Here is a 19,222-nt window from a genome sequence, read left to right on the forward strand (position 1 = left end):
AGGTTAATTTTCAAACATAGTTCAGAATTGCCACAACAATTACCTTCAGCACACCAAGTTGGTCACCTGCATTTATATCAGGTTTCAGTCAGTGTAAATACCTGTGCCCAACTTTGGACATGAAATCATCTCTAAGGGGTCAGTTTACTAAGGTGCACTAACTGAGGAGTGTGTGGCACAGTGGTTGGAGCTACAGCCTCAGCACCCTGGGGTTGTGGGTTCAAACCCCGTGCTGCTCCTTGTGACCCTGGGCAAGTCACTCAATCCTCCATAGCCCCAGGTACATTAGATAGATTGTGAGCCCACCGGGACAGATAGGGAAAAAGTAAAACCACTTAGAAAACCTTGATAGGCGGTATATAAAAACTTAATAAACTTGAAACCTGATTTATCACGTGCTAATTTCTAGTGCACGCTAAATTGATTAGCGTGCCGTAGTAAAAGGACCCCTAAGTATTATTCTATAAAGGGCACTGACCCCAGAGGGTCAGGGTGTTCTGGGTTCAGTGCCCTTTATAGATTTTTTTTAACACAATTTATAGAATTCCTCTCTTTGAGTAACCTCATAAAGTGTTATATAGAAATAAAACAAAAACAAAGGAAATAAGGTAATACATTTTTCATTGGACTAGCTCAATGCATGTTATGATGAGCTTTCAAAGGTAATCCTTCTTCTTCATATCAGAAATAAACAAATGTTGGCAAATATCAGTATATACAAGGGAAGCATGAAAGCATTTCAATGATAGCTTTAACGGGAAGAGGAAGGGGTGGGTGGGTAAGATGTGAAATCAAATGAAAATATCCATATAGAAACATAGAAACATAGAAAAATGACGGCAGAAAAGGGCCAAGGCCCATCAAGTCTGCCCACTCTATAGACCCTTTGCCCTGACCCACGTAGGGATCCCACATGGGCGTCCCCTTTATTCCTAAAATCTGGCACGCTGCTGGCCTCGATTACCCATATAGCCATGTTTCCCAGTTGTATCTATTGGGAACTTTTGAATTTCTTTATTTGTATGCCTCTCAATTATTAATCGTGCCAGAATCAGTGTACATAATTCAAGATAAAAAATGCAATGCAATTTGTGTTACTGAGTGAAGGAGTAGCCTAATGGTTAGTGCAGTGGGCTGTGAACTGGAGGCATTGGGTTCAATTCCTACTGTAGTACCTTGTGACCCTGGACAAGTCACTTAATTCGTCATTGCCCCAGGTACAGAGATTCAATTGTGAGCTCAGTAGGGACAGAGAATGTATGTAAACCATTTTAATTGTACCACAGAAAGGTGGTAAATCAAATCCATGACCGGTCACATGAAAAAGCCACAGCTTCAAGTAATGCAGTAGCAGCAAAAAGGTTTCCATTGTCCCCCAACTTGAAATTTCATTTTAGCAGATGCAAACATTGGCTAAACAGTATATCTGGTGAATGCCCTCTGTGGCATGAATGAAGCAAGGGCCAAATAAGGAACACACTCTGTAGCAAGGATAATGATGAAGTTAAGCCACCACAAGGCGCAGGAAAGAAGCTTAGCAATTTAGCTCAACTAGATGAAGTATGGGAATGGCAAAAATGGGTCAATTTCACATGAAGATCAAAGTCATTGAGGTTGTTGTGGCTATGGTTGACAAACGGAATAGCTAGGTTCAGCAATGAGATGCATCCAGTGACTATTTAAGCAGCTAAAGCTAAAAAAGCCACACATGCAGCCAGAGGTACAGGTGACTCGTCACAGGCCTATGCAGCTTGATGTGTAGAGAAAGAGGTCAGCAAACTCTAGAACTGCAGAGAAGGGGGAAGATGAGAGATACAGTGTGTACTTACCTAGGTGTTGGTGCATTTTGACATGCCCCCTCATTATGGCCATTGCACAAGATACCAGAGGGAAAAAAAATCTCTATCACAGGCCTGTCTCATCTACTGGCCCATATTTCTTCTTACATTAAGAACATAAGAGTAGCCTTACTAGGTCAGACAAATGGTCCATCAAGCCCAGCAGCCCGTTCTCACGTTGGCCAATCCAGGTCACTAGTACCTGGCCAAAACCCAAGGAGTAGCAATATTCCATGCAAGCAGTGGTTTCTTTCATGTCTTTCTCAATAACAGACTATGGACTTTTCCGACAGGAACTTGTCCAAACTTTCTTAAAACCAGCTACACTCTCTGCTCTTACCACATCCTCTGGCAACGCGTTCCAGATCTTAACGATTCTCTGTGTGAACAAAAATTTCCTCCTATTAGTTTTAAAAGTATTTCCATGTAACTTCATCGCATGTCCCAAAGTCTTTGTAAGTTTTAACGGAATGAAAAATCGATTCACTTGTACCCATTCTACTCCACTCAGGATTTTGTAGACTTCAATCATATCTCCCCTCAGCTGTCTCTTTTCCAAGCTGAAGAGCCCTAACCGTTTTAGTCTTTCCTAATACGAGAGGAGTTCCATCCTCTTGGTCGCTCTTCTTTGAAGTTTCAAGTTTATTAAAAAAAATTTAAACCACTTAAGCAGGTTTCTAAGCAGTGTACAATATAAAAATTACATAAAAACAATTTAAAAGTTAGGGATACTAAACAATACCAACATAGATTAGTAAGACGCATAATGAGATGTATGGACTAACTTCAAAAAGTAGGGAGGAAGGGTGAGAACTACAATTGTGAGGAAAAAGAGCACAATAAAAGGGAAAAACAATAGGTTAGGGTAAAAAGCGATGAAGCTTGTTTTAGTCCTTTTCTAGCACCACTATATATTTCTTGAGATAAGGAGACCATAATTGAACACAATACTCCAGATGAGGTTGCACCATGGAGCAATATAGGGGCATTATAATTTTCTTAGTCTTGCTAACCATCCCTTTTTTAAATAATTCATAGCATCCTGTTTGCTTTTTTGGCCGCCACCACACATTGGGCGGAAGGTTTCATTGTATTGTCTACAATGATACCCAGATCCTTTTCTTGGGCACTAATCCCCAATGTGGACCCTAACATCCGATAACTGTGATTCAGGTTATTCTTCCCAATGTGCATCACTTTGCATTTGTCCACATTAAATTTCAACTGCCATTTGGATGCCCAGTCTTCAAATTTCCTAAGGTCCGCTTGCAATTTTTCACAATCTGCATGCGTTTTAACAACTTTGAACAGTTTAGTGTCATCTACAAATTTAATCTTACTCGTCGTTCCAATTTCCAGATCATTTATAAATAAGTTAAATAGCACCGGTCTAGCTTTTATTGATAAACTTCTTACCCGTTATACCTCTTCAAGGATTCTGAGGTCTAACAATCAGAATCTATCTGTAATCCCCTCCATCCATGAATTGTCTATGACACTGCCCATAAGACAATTTTTTCACTTATGGCCCCCTCACTTTGGAATGCTATGCCCCTTGACCTTTGATTAGAATCTTCTTTGAAGAAATTCAAATCTAAACTCAAAACTTTCTTATTCAAAGATGCTTTTAGTACTTGACATTCAACTTTCCAGCTGAGGTTGACAAACTTTTTCCAAGATGTGATTCTAACCCTATTGTGATTTTCCATTTCCCTTACTTAAAAAATATATATATATATATTATCTCGATGTAATTATATTTCCTATGCCCCCCTTTTCCTCCTGGTTTCATGTTAGTCTCATTTAGTCTGTCTCCTCCCCTTTATTTTTAACTAGAGCTGTTTTTATTTTTTATGGGGTCCTTTTACTAAGGTGCGCTAACTGATTTAGAGCGCTACAGATTAGCGCTTGTTAAATGCTAAGGCACCCATAGAATGTAATGGGCACCTTAGCATTTAGCGCGCTAAATCGATTAGCGTGCCTTAGTAAAAAGACCCCTATATTATTAATTTTATTGTAAACCATTTAGATATTTGTGATAGACAGTATATCAAGTAATTAATAAACTTGAAACTTGAATAAGATGTTGCTGAAGTTTCTGGAAAATGTCTGAACCTAACATCTGCAATGATATTCACCAACCTTACTGCAACCATACAAGAGGATTATAGTGCACTGATCTTTTTTACCTTTGAGTTCATTATGTAATCATTACCTATTTTAATACACGGTCTCAAATCCGAATGCCTTCATTACAATCTAAAGTATTATCATCTAAATCAAGTTCTAATTTCATATGATAGACCTACAATTAGGCACCATTTTGTCCTATAGAAAGTAAATAATTGCTAATAAAACTAATTGGAAATCAGGAACATCTTGTATAGTACACCTCTCTCTTATTTTCAGAAGCTTAAAAATCATTAGGAAAAGGAAAAAAAAAAAGATTCAATAGCATAGAATTGCAGTATTTATATGTTTCCATGTGAATTGTTTCACTTGCCAAGAGCTTTTGAATATTTTATACATGAAAAAAAATACAAATAGTTATTTTAACAAAATATAATTTGGAAGGGGTATAAAGTGTCACATTGGCAAAGCAAAATCTAATCAACTGTATTTTATTTATTCAGCTCCAAAGCTACTTTGCACATATTCAAAAATAAACAATGCAACATATTCTAGAAATAATAGCAAATGATTTGAAATATGGTTATCAAACTCTTATTCTTCCTAATTATTCAAGCCATCAGTAGAAATGTTATTATTTTTTACTTTTTAATACATACATAGCTTCAATAGTATAAAATGGATGTATACTCTTAAAGGCTGTTCATTTTAAAATTATGACCTGAAACTCTTTAGTTATGTCATTCATTACCTCCAGACTGTTATGTCTGCTAACATAATATATGTTTATATACGATACTATGCATAAATAAATTTATAATTGAAAGTTATTGTCTCAGCAGGAAACATTAATTACCAGCATAAAACTATTCATGGCATCCCGGCCAATCATCAGTTCTCCTCTAACCCTTGAGGAACATCATGGATTGCAATGGAATTATCATGATATGCACATCAATCCATAAAATGTTATGAGAAGCACCTTCAGATTGTTAATAATGCTGCATTCATTTTAGACTTTAAGAGATTTGTGGATGAAAGTTATTTACTGACATTGACAAATAGATCTATTTGTATCCAATGACTCTTCTTATGCCAAGTACACCTCCTTTATGTGAGATTTTAGACTTTGGCCATAGCTCAGGGCTCCTTTTTCAAAGGTACGCTAGCGGTTTTAGCGCACACAGCGCACGCTAAAATGCCCCACGCCCGCAGGCGGTAATTTTTCAGTTAGCGTGCGCTAATCTTGTGCGTGCGCTAAAAACGCTAGTTCATCTTAGTAAAAGGAGCCCTTAGAATCATCTCATATAATCCATCATCAACTTCATCAATGTATTATTCATTGCTTCATCTCAGAGAATTTCTTGTCCAACTTCGTCATGGATTTAGCTTGTGCCTTTTTTTCAGTAGAATTTCAAGGCAAGTTATATATTCAGGTACAGTGGATAATTTCCTGTTCCCAGAGGACTTACTATCTAAGGGGTCCTTTTACTAAGCCGTGGTAACAAATATCCTTAGTGGTCTGTTAAGAGGGGGGGAGGTGTCATTCCCACATGCCAAGACCATTTTTGTCAGATTTGAAACCTCCTATTTCATATTTATTTCACTAATGGCCAGTCACTAATGTTGCTGTTAACATGAGGTCATTTTAAACAATTGCTATGGTAGCACTTACTGCCACCTATTTGGCAGGCGATAAGGGGCTCCCACATTATCCATGTGCTAGATAATTAGCACATGGTCATGTAGATACACTAACTGGTTAAAGCAGGAACATCTATTCTTCACCACTGACATGCCTCCTGAAAAAGTTCCAAAGAAATATTTACCTCACAGCATGCGTACATTCAAAAACTAATGCATGATGCTTTAGTGCAGCCTGCATTAGGTCACTTTTGCTGTAGTAAGCATGTATTAGCATCTAATGCTTGTAGTAAAAGGACCCCTAAATTAGCACCTAAAGCAATGGAGAGTTAAGTGATTTTCTTAACATAACAAAGTATGGCTTCTATGGTGTGCAACCCTCTGCTCTAACCATCAGGTCATAGGGATGTGCAATTGTTTGAAACAATATAGGAAATGTCAAGGATAGCTCCCATGCTCTTTTGTTATACTGAATGATAGCTCCCATGCCATTTCGTGTTATCAAATGAAAATGAGCAGGAAATAAAACATTACATTTTACGTTACTTTTTTGTGTTGGCGATTGCACACACTGTTCTGAAAGATCAAGCATTATTTTGAAAGAGTGTGTCATCTTCTTCTTCTTAAATGCCATCGACTTGTTCTTGAGTCCTAGCAACTTGATAAATTACAGATTCAAAAATATATCATTTTATACTAGTCCAGTAAGGTCCTCCAGTGTCATCCTCATGGTTGTTTTCAATGTGTCCAGTCATCTGATTGCAGGTTTTCCTCTTCACCTGGTTTCTTCAATCTTTCCAAACATGATGTCCATCTCCAATGATCTTTCTCTTCTGACAGTCGTATCTTCATCATTTGAGCTTCTAGTGACATAGCCAGTTTGATCTCTTCCAGAATCGATTTGTTAGTTCTTCTGCTGGTCCACGGCACGCATAAAAGAGTGTGTACTGTTTGCAAAGAGTATACACTAGTTGCAAACAACCTGCGCTTTTTCCTGATAGCACATGCATGTGCAACCAGTTTGCACTTTTTGGGGCAGATTCTGTATAGGACGCCAGTCTCAGCAGACGCCTAGGAAGCAGCTGAGAATTGCACACCGGTATCCTATACAGAATCATGGACAGATGCCTAACCCCACCTAATTGCCCTGATTCTCTAACAGGCGCTGGTTAGAGAATCACACCAGCTTGATCAAGGGATCCCTCCAAAATGTAAAATACAAATTTTCAAAATATTAGAAGAAATAAACTGCTGTTATTCATTTACAGTGAAACATTCAAGTTCAATCATCAGCCTACTTTTCAAATTACTCTAGACTGATTGAGCTTGAGAGATTCACCATAATTGAGGGACAGAGGTTTTCGTTCTTCTAATGGGTCAAATTTTTTTTCTGTGTGTTTTCAGTTATGAGTTCTTGGGGCATATGAGAGATTTTTTTTAAAATGAATATTTGATTTCTTTCTTTCTCAGTGTTGAGGTTTTATTTTATAAAGGCACATAGGCACCCATGTGCTTTTCTAAATTGGACCTCTAGTAGCCTACAAATCCTCTTTGCATAAATTCACAGCTTCTCTAATTAAGATGTAAATACATAAAGAACATGCACACATATAAAAGTGTATCTAATAATTTCTTTAAAACTATTCCCGTAAGAAAGATTCTGCACTTTTCCTATAAAAGTAGGCACAGTTTTGTGATTCAGCTACTTTAAACAAGTGTCTAGCTCCGCATAATATAACTGTTAAACATTTATACATGGAAATTGCTGCATAAATTTACCCACAATGAGAACAATTTTATAAAGTTGGGCTTAGTTAATGCATATTTTAATGCCTCTAATTTACAAAGTGAACTGAGGGCCCTAATTAAGGCTAGCTGGCTATGCCTGATTAAAATCAGCACCTAACCTAAATTAATTGATTTAATTTATATGGCGTGGTAATTGACCACAGAAAGTGGGGAAGGGACACTAGTCAAACTGATGTAGGGGCAATCAATTTATTTAAATATCAACAAATTTCAAAATTAAAATAACAAGTATACATCCAGCACAAAATTCCGCGCTCTTCTTCTAAACTGGATACAAATCTCGCTAATAAACGGCCACTACCCTACCAACCTCAGCAAAATCATCATCACCCCGATCCTCAAAGACCCCAAAGGACCGATAGACCAAACAGCCAACTACAGACCCATTGCCTATATTCCACTCTACGTCAAAATAATAGAAGGACTAGTTGCCAAATTCCTCTCCAATTACCTAGAAAATCATAACATACTCCATCCCACACAATCCGGCTTCAGAAACAACTTCAGCATGGAAACACTACTCGGATCTCTCTTGGACACAGCCAGACAACATCTCAGCACAGGAAAAAAAATGATGCTCATACAACTAGATCTTACCGCTGCATTCGACTTGGTGGACCATAACATTCTACTACAAATCCTGGATACAATAGGTATCACAGATAAAATATACACATGGTTTGAAGGATTCCTTAAATCAAAAACCTATAGAGTAAAATCAGACAAACAAAAATCTGAACCTTGGTCAAACCCCTGCGGAGTTCCCCAAGGATCCCCTCTACCCCCGACTCTTTTCAATCTCTATAAAGCCTCCCTCAGCTCTCACCTGGACAAACAAGGCATAACTTCCTACAGCTATGCCGATGACATTACCATTCTCATACCCTTCAATCAACCTGAACTCTCCATGACGAACACAATATACCAAACACTAAAATCAATAGCAACCTGGATGAAAGATCACAAACTGAAATTGAACCCAGATAAAATGAAATTCATCTTCCTAGAAAAGAACAAAATACCAACCATAACTAACATTGAAATCAACGCAATCAACTACTCCATACAAACCCTAAAACTGCTAGGAATAACTATCGACAGATGCTGTACCATGCAACTGCAAATCAATAAAACAATACAAAAGTCATTCTTAGTCATGAGAAACTTAAGACAAGTTCGGAAATTCTTCGAGAAAACTCAATTCCAGCTCATAGTTCAGTCCTTAATACTAGGCCTACTTGACTACTGTAATATCCTCTACCTCCCATGCCTTACAACCATAACAAAACAACTACAAACTATTCAAAACACAGCACTAAGACTCATCTACTCATTAAAGAAACATGATCACATTACAGAAGTATATCTCCAATCGCACTGGCTTCCGATCCCAGCAAGAATACAATTTAAATTCTACTGCCTACTATTTAAGACTTTATTCGGAGACAGTCCAAACTACCTGAATAACCGCCTCATCCAAAACACCGCAACCAGACATAGGAAAACTCACACCCCATTCTCATATCCCCAATTAAGGAGGTCAAACGGAAAAAACTATATGATGGCCTCCTGGCCACTCAAGCAGCCAAACTAGACAACCAAATCGCCTATCTACTGAGGGCATCCCTCGACTACAAGACTTTTAGAAAAGAAATAAAGACCATACTCTTCAAGAAAACTCTGAAAAAAGAAATAATACTGCAAGTCTCAAACTCCACCTCTCACTAAAGCCAACTACCCCAAACAAATAACCTTACCCATTTCTCACTCTTTATGAAAATGACCAATTTTTTTTTTTTTTTTGTAAGTTCTTGTTGTAATACATCTTGGATAATTCTTTTGTAATCCGCCTTGAACTGCAAGGTAATGGCGGAATAGAAATCCTTAATGTAATGTAATGTAATATATAACATATGCACAGAATGTGGCAGGCATACACAAGTTCTTTATGAAAAAATATATACTGGACCCCAGTCCTTCGGATAGTAATGTACACGGTCCGTGTTTTGGCCAAAAAGGCTTTCCTCAGGGGTATAAAGAATAGCCTAGTAGATGGCGCCAGATTTAAAAAAAAAAAAAAAATCAAGCAGCGACTCCCGAGTTCCTGCGGCGTTTTTTCAGGACTGCGTATTTTTATGTTTAAATTTGTGCCAGGCAATAGGATTTGTCTTGATTTTTTATTGGACTCTGGCACCATCTACTGGGCTATTCTTTATATCCCTGAAGAAGGCCTTTTTGTCTGAAACACGGACTGTATTGGGGTCCAGTGTACATTACAATCTGAAGGACTGGGTCCAGTATATATTTTATCATAAAGGACTTGTGTATGCCTGCCACATTCTTTGCATATGTTATATATGTATACTTGTTATTTTTAATTTTAAAATTTATTGATATTTTAATAAATTGATTGTCCCTACAGCAGTTTGACTTGTGTTGCTTGCCCACTTTTCTTTGGTTTCCACATATATACATAGGGTCGCACTTTTCCTTTGTATTGTGTGGTAATTGATAACGCCATTGAAATTAATTGAATGCTTAAAAAAAAAATTAAAATTAAAAGTTATGTATGGAATTCCATGGGGGACTTAGCGACTCCTAAGAGGAGGTGCCTTCCAATATCTACCTGAAAAGTAGGCATGGTTAGGAGTGGAGAATAGGTGTGGTTGACTTAGGCATCACTAGGAATCTGAGTTAGGCACTGGTAAATTATGCCTGATAACACCTGGCCTAATATACCAGCACCCAGTGGCATAGTAAGGGGGGGTAGGGGGTCCACCCCAGGTGTAGTCTTAGTAAGGGCGCCAGCGCCCATTTTCCTCTCCTTCCCTACTCCTTCCCTGCCCCCACTATTGCACATGCATGTGTCCCTTCCCCCGTACTTCTTTAACCTTCACAGTGTGAGCAGCAAACCCAACCTCCTGCTTGCACCAGCGTCGGCTCTTCCTCTGATGTCACTTCCTGGACCCATGCCTAGGAAGTGATGTCAGAGGAAGAGCCAACGCTGGTGCAAGCAGCAGGTTGGGGTTGTTGCTCACGCCATGAAGGTTAAAGAGGTATGGGGGAAGGGAAGGGGTGTGCGTGGCAGTGAGGAAGGAGCAGATGGGGTGGGGTGTGTGGAGAAGATGGTGGGGGAGGGGTGCCACCACCCAGGTGCCTCTCACTTTCAGTACACCAATGCCCAATATTCAAACCAGTCAGCAGCAAGCACTGATCGATTAAGTCACAGATAGCTGGCTATCCCTGCTGTATATTTTTATTTATTTATTTATATTATTATTTATATACCACTTATATCCTAAGTGGTTTTACATTCAGATACTTTATCATATTTCCCTATCTTTCCCGGTGGGCTCAAACTCTATCTAGTGTACCTGGGGCAATGAGGGGATTAAGTGACTTGCCCAGGGTCACAAGGAGCAACGAGGGATTTGAACCCACAGCCTCAGGGTGCTGAGGCGGTAGCTCTAACCCCTGCACCACACAGTGTGTAGATGTGAGTCAGCTATCTCTGGGGTGGGTCACACTTATGTTCTGATACTCAGCGCTCACCTAGGCAACATGAGTGCATAGATAGGATTGCATAAACAGCTGTCCTGTTTTTACTTGCTAGCCGATGTCTGGTTAGTGCAGAATAGCAACTTAACAGGGCAGCTTAACAGGGCATACACTAGCTGGCCAGCAAAAACCCGAATATTCAATGCCACTCACTGGAAACAGACTGTCACTGAATAACCGGAGTCAGCACAAGTGGTGGGAGATCACCGTGCTGCCTGCTGCTGGCTTAAGACTGTCTGATATGTGCCCAAGTGTGGATTCTGACTGTGCTCTACCCAACCTCCGGTCCTATGCATGCACACAGTGAAAGAACAAGCCATGAAACTTAACGTTCATGCTATTCAATATTTTGTAAGATGTTACTTCAGCATGTAAGTAGCAACTCATGCTCATAAATGAGTGCAATACTGGCATTTACTCATGTTCATTGTTCCTAGAACTAGGTGCTCTTTAAAAAATTGCCCCCAATATGTTTAGATTCGAATGAGATTCTTGCTATGCCGGTGTGCTTTAAGCGAGCTCACTTAGGGGTCTTTTTACTAAAGTTGAGTGCATGCTAACAGAAATAGCACCAACTAAGTGCTGGATTCTATAAATTATACAATCATGCTGAGGGTCTGGTCATTGTCCATGCAGTACCATTTCTATATTGTTGCGATTGATTTTAATTGTTTTACACACCTATAAATTTTGTGATTTTAAACTCCTGGAAGTCCAGGGACTGGTTCCACATTTCTTTTCTTCTGTGTTACCTGCTTTTTTGTGGTACCAAGGTCCATTCCTATGGCAGTTAGGTCCGTCTTTGTGACGTAGACTAACCCCACAGTGTTGTTTTGGGTTTGGAACATATTTATCTTCCACACTTGGGATTCTTGGAACGCCACCCTGATATATATAAACAGTGGGGCAGCACTCCTCTCTGATTCTCCCAACGTGCGTGGGTGATTATCAAATCTGAATTTATCAACTATTTTCAAATATATTTTATGCTTTTCAATAGTTTCTTCAAAGATTCATTTTTAATAGTTCATTTTGACACTGTGAAATTTATAAAGACAACTTAACTTTTAAAGTTGCTGCACTAGCCTCCATTGACGCGTTTCATTCTTCATCAGGGTCAGGGTTACTGTTAGTGCAAAGTTATGAGCATACTCACTGCCTTTTAAATCTGCCGCCTTTGAGAGCCTTGGCGGCAGATTTAGAAGGCTTAGCGAGTATGCTTTGCATCAGTGGGGGTTGGTTTGAACCACCTTCTTTCAAATAGTACCAAAAATTGTGAGTGCACTTCATTTTCCCCAGCCATATTAGCAAGAATTTCTTCAAATTCAGCTTCTAGCTCTAAATTAATCTATACATCTTGCCTCTACTATTTACTCCTCAGAATCAAGATTTGTAAATCAACAGCAAATAGACAGGAGGAGTGTTTCTGGACACTGTCTCAGAAGCCAGAATGAATTTCATAGAGGGCAAAGTCAGATTAGGGTGGGGAAATGAGTTGGTACAGTATACACAGGGATGGCCCTATAATGAGGCCAACTGAGGCAAAGGCCTCAGGTAGCACTCTTATGGGAATGGCATCCTGCTGCCCACCAGCCTTCCTGCCTCTATACTAATCCTTCCCTGACATCTCTCCTTACATTCCCTCCCTCTCAGCAGGGATGTTCTCTCTTCCTTCCTCAATCCCCCCTCCACCAAATCTTAATTGAATTGTTCCAAAGCCAGCCCAATGTCTACTCTCTACTGTGGCCCACCTTCTTTGACATAACTTCCTGTTTCCGCTAGGGGTGGACCACAGTAGAAAGAAGATGTTGAGCTGGCCTCAGACAGGCAGCATGTGTGACTCACCAATCTTTGGAACAATTAAAGGTAGACTATGGGGTGGGGAGGATACCCTCTCATCATTTGTCTCAGGCAGCAGATTGTCATGGGCCACTACTGAGTAATAATAACTTTGTTCTTTTATACTGCCATCAACAGCAGTTCTAGGCGGTTTACATGAAAGAGAAACTGGACAATCAGAGAAAAATGCAGTAGCACAATAGATACACTAGTTACAATCATAAAATATTCAGGTAATACATTAATCAAATTGGTCTTGACTAATTTACGAAAGGAACATTATGACAGGGCTTGGTGAATACATTCACCCAACCAAGATTGCAGTTTACCTGCTTGAAACGCCAATGTCTTGTCTACAATTCCATATCTATAAGCAGTGGCGTACCTAGGGTATGTGGCACCCGGGGCCCATCATTTTTTGACACCCCCCCCCCATGTAAAAAAAATTTATTTATTTTTTTTTTTTTGCAATAACCATGAAATGGAATAAATGGTCAGAATAGAAACAGGCAGTGAAAATTTTCTTTTATTGAACCTCATATATGTAACCATTATTCCAAACATAACATAACATAAATTATGTCTAAATTGTCATGACATTAGAAGTACATATGGAGTAGTTGCAGGTGATGCTTGGGACAGTTCTGATTGTGTTAGTTCGGTTTTATGTGTTTTTTGAATAGAAGGGTTTTTATTTCTTTTTGAAGGTTTTGCAGTCTGTGGTTGATATCAATTGGTTGTAGAGTTGGGGGTCGAGTGTTGCTGCTCGAATGGCTAGGAGGTTGTCGAACAGTTTTTTTCTTTTGACGTTTTTGGTTGGCGGGTGTGTGAATGGTGCACAAGTTCTCCTATGTCTGTTTGAAGTGGATTGAATTATTTAGCTGAAGAAATTAGTTACCCCCCATTCCACACACATTAATTATCTTCCATTTTTGTTCCCATTATAAAAAACACTGATAAGTTCCCAGAAAAAAAATACATTAAAATAAGAAGTGAAAACAAAGGCCCCTACAGATGAGAACATAACATAAGAATAGCCTAACTGGGTCAGACCAATGGTCCATCATGCCCAGTAGCCCATTCTCATGGTAGCCAATCCAGGACACTAATACCTGGTCAAAACCCAAAGAGTAGCAACATTCCATGCTACCGATCCAGGGCAAGCAGACACTTCCCCCATGTCTTAATAACAGATTATGGACTTTTCCTCCAGGAATTTGTCCAAATCTTTCTTAAAACCAGCTACACTATCTGCTTTTACCATAACTTCTGGCCACTTCATTTTTAAGTTTAGATCTTTCCTTTCAAACAGAGACCTTGCTAGATGTCAAATACAGCACAAGGTAACTTCACATGGACTTAGCTGTGCAGGAAATGTGAATCTCCTCATACACCCACCATATAGTGCAAAAATGTGCAAAGGTCTGTTTTTTTCTTTCGATCACTACATAGCCTAATGCCACACAAGCAGCGCTGTTACAAACATATTCTGTAGGTCAATGCTAAGGATAACAAAGTTTCCTTCCTTGGACCAGAAGGAGATAAACCACTGGAAGAGATCCCAAAACAACACCCAAAGACCCACTCAGTGTGTGAATCAGTTGAGTGGAGTGGACTAACTGGGGGGTGGAAATGGGCCCGGAGTTTGCTCAGCAGAATTTCCCAGACCACCTCTTCCTCTCAACACATTGACACGCTGCCACCATCACCACTAGGAACACCTCACTGGGTAGGCCAGCTATGCTATAAACTTTATAAAACACATTATTATATTTTCTTATAAAGCACATATTTTAACTGACCTCTCTGACATCCTCAGCCTTTCCATTCACAAAAATAGAAGGAAGAAAAGTTCCCATTTCCTGCTGTCTCATGTCCCCGGCCTATACAATATTTTTTTTCTGCAGACCCTTCAAAAGTCTGACCAAATCCTCGTTTCACTTGCATTATAAAGTACTGAGGATGCCATCTCTCCCCAATCCCAGGTCCTAAAGTCTAAGACAGTAGCGCAAACTAATGCTGCCAGATACAGGAAAAAAAAATTTTGATTCGATTCAGCCCTATTGAATTGGTTTTTCAATTCGATTTTCCTGCCCAGTTGGGTGATTTTTTTCAAAACTCCTGGTGGGTTTTATAGCTTTTTCACCCCCTTTGGCTTCTCCTAACCACACTGGCGCTGTGGTGTAAATAAAATAAAGAAACAAAAAGGACTTTTCCTCTTTCTGTTAAATCCTAGCTCACGTTTGCAGTCCAACACCAGCTCTGGCAGGATACACATTTCAAATCTGACATGTTATAATCACAAAACAGAAAATAAAATTATTTTTTCTACCTTTTGTTGTCTGGTTATATTTCAAATCTTGTTGGTCCAAGGCTCTGGTTTTCTTCTGATAACTTGCTTGCCAGGGTCTCCTTCTTTCTGCATGCTAACCATCCATCTGCCAACTCTGTCCTCCCTTTCCATTTCCCTTCCCTTCCCAGGAAGTCTGGTATCTTTCCTTTTTTTCATCTCCCTCCACAGATCCACCTTTTCTTAAATACCCTTTCATCCGGCATCTCTCTCTCCTTCCCCACCATCCCAGAGTCCACCATCTCTCCGTTTCTTTTCCTAATTACCCTCCTATCCAGTATCTCTATCCCTCCTCCACACCATCCCTTGTGTCCAATTTCTCTCCCTTTCTGTTCCTTCCCTCCCTAAATCCCATGGTCCATCATCTCTCTCCCTCTCCTCTATTTTCAGACCCATTATTTCTTCCCCCCCCCAAAGTTTGGCATATGCATGTCTCTTTGAACACCCCCTTCCCTCCGTGTACTTCTAAATCATGGTCCCCCCCCAAAGGCCTGTCCCCCCTTAAAGGTCTGCCTGTCCCACCTTGAAGACCTGCACCCCCCTTGTAGGCCTGTCCCCCCCTTGAAGGCCTGCATGCCTGTCCCCCCCTTGAAGGTCTGCACCCCCCGAAGGCCTGCACCCCCCCGAAGGCCTGTCCCCCACTTGAAGGCCTGACCCACCCCCTTGTAGCTTCTCCCCCCCCCCTTGTAGGCCTGTCCCCCCCTTGTAGGCCTGTCCCCCCCCCTTGTAGGCCTGTCCCCCCCCTTGAAGGCCTGCCTGCCTTTCCCCCCTTGAAGGCCTGCACCCCCTTGAAGGTCTGCACCCCCCAAAGGCCTACACCCCCCCCCGAAGGCCTGCACCCCCCTGAAGGCCTGCCTGCCCCCCTTGAAGGCCTGCACCCCCCCCCGAAGGCCTGTCCCCCCTTGAAGGCCTGCCTGCCTGTCACCCCCCTCCCCCTTGAAAGCCTGCTTGCCTGCCCGCCCGCCCCACCCTGAAGGCCTGATGCCCCGACCCACCCCGAAGGACCGCTCGCCCCCCTGGCCTCCCCGCACCACCTATGAACAGCCGCAGCAGGATCGCGAAGTCAGCGTCAGCGATCCCTGCGCTGCTTACTGCGCCACGGTCCCGCCCCTCCTCTGACGTCAGAGGAGGGGCGGGATCGCGGCGCAGGAAGCAGCGCAGGGATGCTGACGCTGACTTCGCGATCCTGCTGCGGGCTGCTTCACAGGTGGTGCAGGAAGGTCAGTGGGGCGAGCGGTCCTTCGGGGGTGGCGGGGGACTGAACGGCAAGGCCGGGAACACCCCCTTAGGGCTGGTACCCGGGGCGGCCCGCCCCCCCGCCCCCCCCCTAGGTACGCCACTGTCTATAAGTCCTCTTTGAAATGACCTTCCCACATTACTAATACTAGTCCAATATGTCAGATTCAGTAAATGGTGTCAAAAAGTATGTGTTGGGGGAAAAAAAATGGTCTGGGCACCCTTTATAGAATAGCGCCTATCATGTATTCCAGGACCTAAATTTTGGGTACAAAGACTTACAGCAACTGAAACCTGGTGTAAATCCTGGCACACAAGTTGGGGATGCTTTTGTGGGATTCTATTACACAATGCACAAATGGTCAGAGTACTCTTGATTCACCTATGTCCCTCCCATGGCCACACTCCCGTTTGGGTTGCACACTATGGGATTTGGGCAGCTTGTTATAGAAAGTGTCCAGTGAGTTGGTTGAGAATATTTCAACTGATGCCAATTAAAGACAATAATTGATTGCTAGAATCCAATTATTCACTGTTAATTTCTTGTTAACTTGCACGTGCAATTCAGGATCATGCCAAATTTGGAGCATTCAAAAGGGGGAAGTTATCAATATGGGCTACAGTTAAGTTGGGACATTTTCATATAGGTTGTGCTATTTTACCACAGGGTCCCATTTTATGCAATGAGACAATGTGCTAAAATTGTGGCATAATAACATGACCTAACAGTAACCCATGTTGACACCCCTCGATCCCCCCATGTACTTTTCCATTTATTTCTATTTTATTGAATTTCATTATGCATATTATATTTTGTGTGTTGATTAGATGCATATAAAGCCAAATTTATTATTTGAAAAAACACAATTGTCCATCCCTTTAAAATTATTTTCATTTGCGCGTTGTATTACAGATAGGCCCTACATGGCAAATTGGCAAATTCATGGTTTTCTACAAGTGGAAAAAAAATTATATATACCGTATTTTCACGCAAATAACGCGCACCCGTATAAAACGCGCACACGGGTATAGCGCGCAGAAATCACGCTGATATGTACAAAAACTTTGGTATACCGCGCTCACGGGTATACCGCGCATGCTGCCCGACGCTCCTTTCGCCCGCCCTGACTTTCCGTGCGCTGTCCCGACTCTCCGTTCACCCCCCCTGACTTCCGTGCACTGTCCCCCCTTGAAGGTCTGTCCCCATCCTGAAAGCCTGATGCCCCCCCCGACGTCCGATACATCCCTCCCCCCGAAGGACCGCCGATTCCCCAACAATATCGGGCCAGGAGGGAGCCCAAATCCTCCTGGCCACGGCGACCCCCTAACCCCACCCCGCACTACATTACGGGCAGGAGGGATCCCAGGCCCTCCTGCCCTCGACGCAAACCCCCCTCCCCCCAACGACCGCCCCCCCAGCCGACCCGCGACCACCCTGGCGACCCCCACGACCCCCCCACCCCCCTTTCCCGTACCTTTGGTAGTTGGGCCAGAAGGGAGCCCAAACCCTCCTGGCCACGGCGACCCCCTAACCCCACCCCGCACTACATTACGGGCAGGAGGGATCCCAGGCCCTCCTGCCCTCGACGCAAACCCCCCCCCCCCCCAACGACCGCCCCCCCCCAAGAACCTCCGACCGCCCCCCCAGCCGACCCGCGACCCCCCTGGCGACCCCCACGACCCCCCCACCCCCCTTCCCCGTACCTTTGGTAGTTGGCCGGACAGACGGGAGCCAAACCCGCCTGTCCGGCAGGCAGCCAACGAAGGAATGAGGCCGGATTTGCCCATCCATCCTAAAGCTCCGCCTACTGGTGGGGCCTAAGGCGCGTGGGCCAATCAGAATAGGCCCTGGAGCCTTAGGTCCCACCTGGGGGCGCGGCCTGAGGCACATGGTCGGGTTGGGCCCATGTGCCTCAGGCCGCGCCCCCAGGTGGGACCTAAGGCTCCAGGGCCTATTCTGATTGGCCCACGCGCCTTAGGCCCCACCAGTAGGCGGAGCTTTAGGATGGATGGGCCAATCCGGCCTCATTCCTTCGTTGGCTGCCTGCCGGACCGGCGGGTTTGGCTCCCGTCTGTCCGGCCAACTACCAAAGGTACGGGGAAGGGGGGCGGGGGGGTCGTGGGGGTCGCCAGGGGGATCGCGGGTCGGCTGGGGGGCGGTCGGAGGTTCTTGGGGGGGGACGGTCGTTGGGGGGGGGGGGGGTTTGCGTCGAGGGCAGGAGGGCCTGGGATCCCTCCTGCCCGTAATGTAGTGCGGGGTGGGGTTAGGGGGTCGCCGTGGCCAGGAGGGTTTGGGCTCCCTTCTGGCCCGATATTGTCGGGAAGTCGGCGGTCCTTCGGGGTGGGGGTGCGAGTGGTCCTGCCGGGGGGGGGGATGTATCGGACGTCGGGGAGTCGGCCGGGCAAGAGGGCTTGGGCTCCCTCTTGCTCCGATCGTGGATGCGGGTGCGGGTGGGAGCGCGTGCGAGCGGTCGTTCGGGGTGGGGGTGCGAGTGGTCCTGCCGGGGGGGGGGGGATGTATCGGACGTCGGGGAGTCGGCCGGGCAAGAGGGCTTGGGCTCCCTCTTGCTCCGATCGTGGATGCGGGTGCGGGTGGGAGCGCGTGCGAGTGGTCGTTCGGGGTGGGGGTGCGAGTGGTCCTGCTGGGGGGGTGAATCGGGCGTCGGGCGGGGTGGGAACTATGTTTTAAAACTTTTGTATACCGCGCTCACGCATATAACGCGCGAGGGGTATGCGCGGTAGGTAAAAACGCGTATAACGCGCGCGTTATATGCGTGAAAATACGGTAATTTGAGCTAGTACATTTCTTCATATTTGT

Source organism: Geotrypetes seraphini, chromosome 12 (genome assembly GCF_902459505.1).
Source record: "Geotrypetes seraphini chromosome 12, aGeoSer1.1, whole genome shotgun sequence".
Taxonomy (NCBI): domain Eukaryota; kingdom Metazoa; phylum Chordata; class Amphibia; order Gymnophiona; family Dermophiidae; genus Geotrypetes; species Geotrypetes seraphini.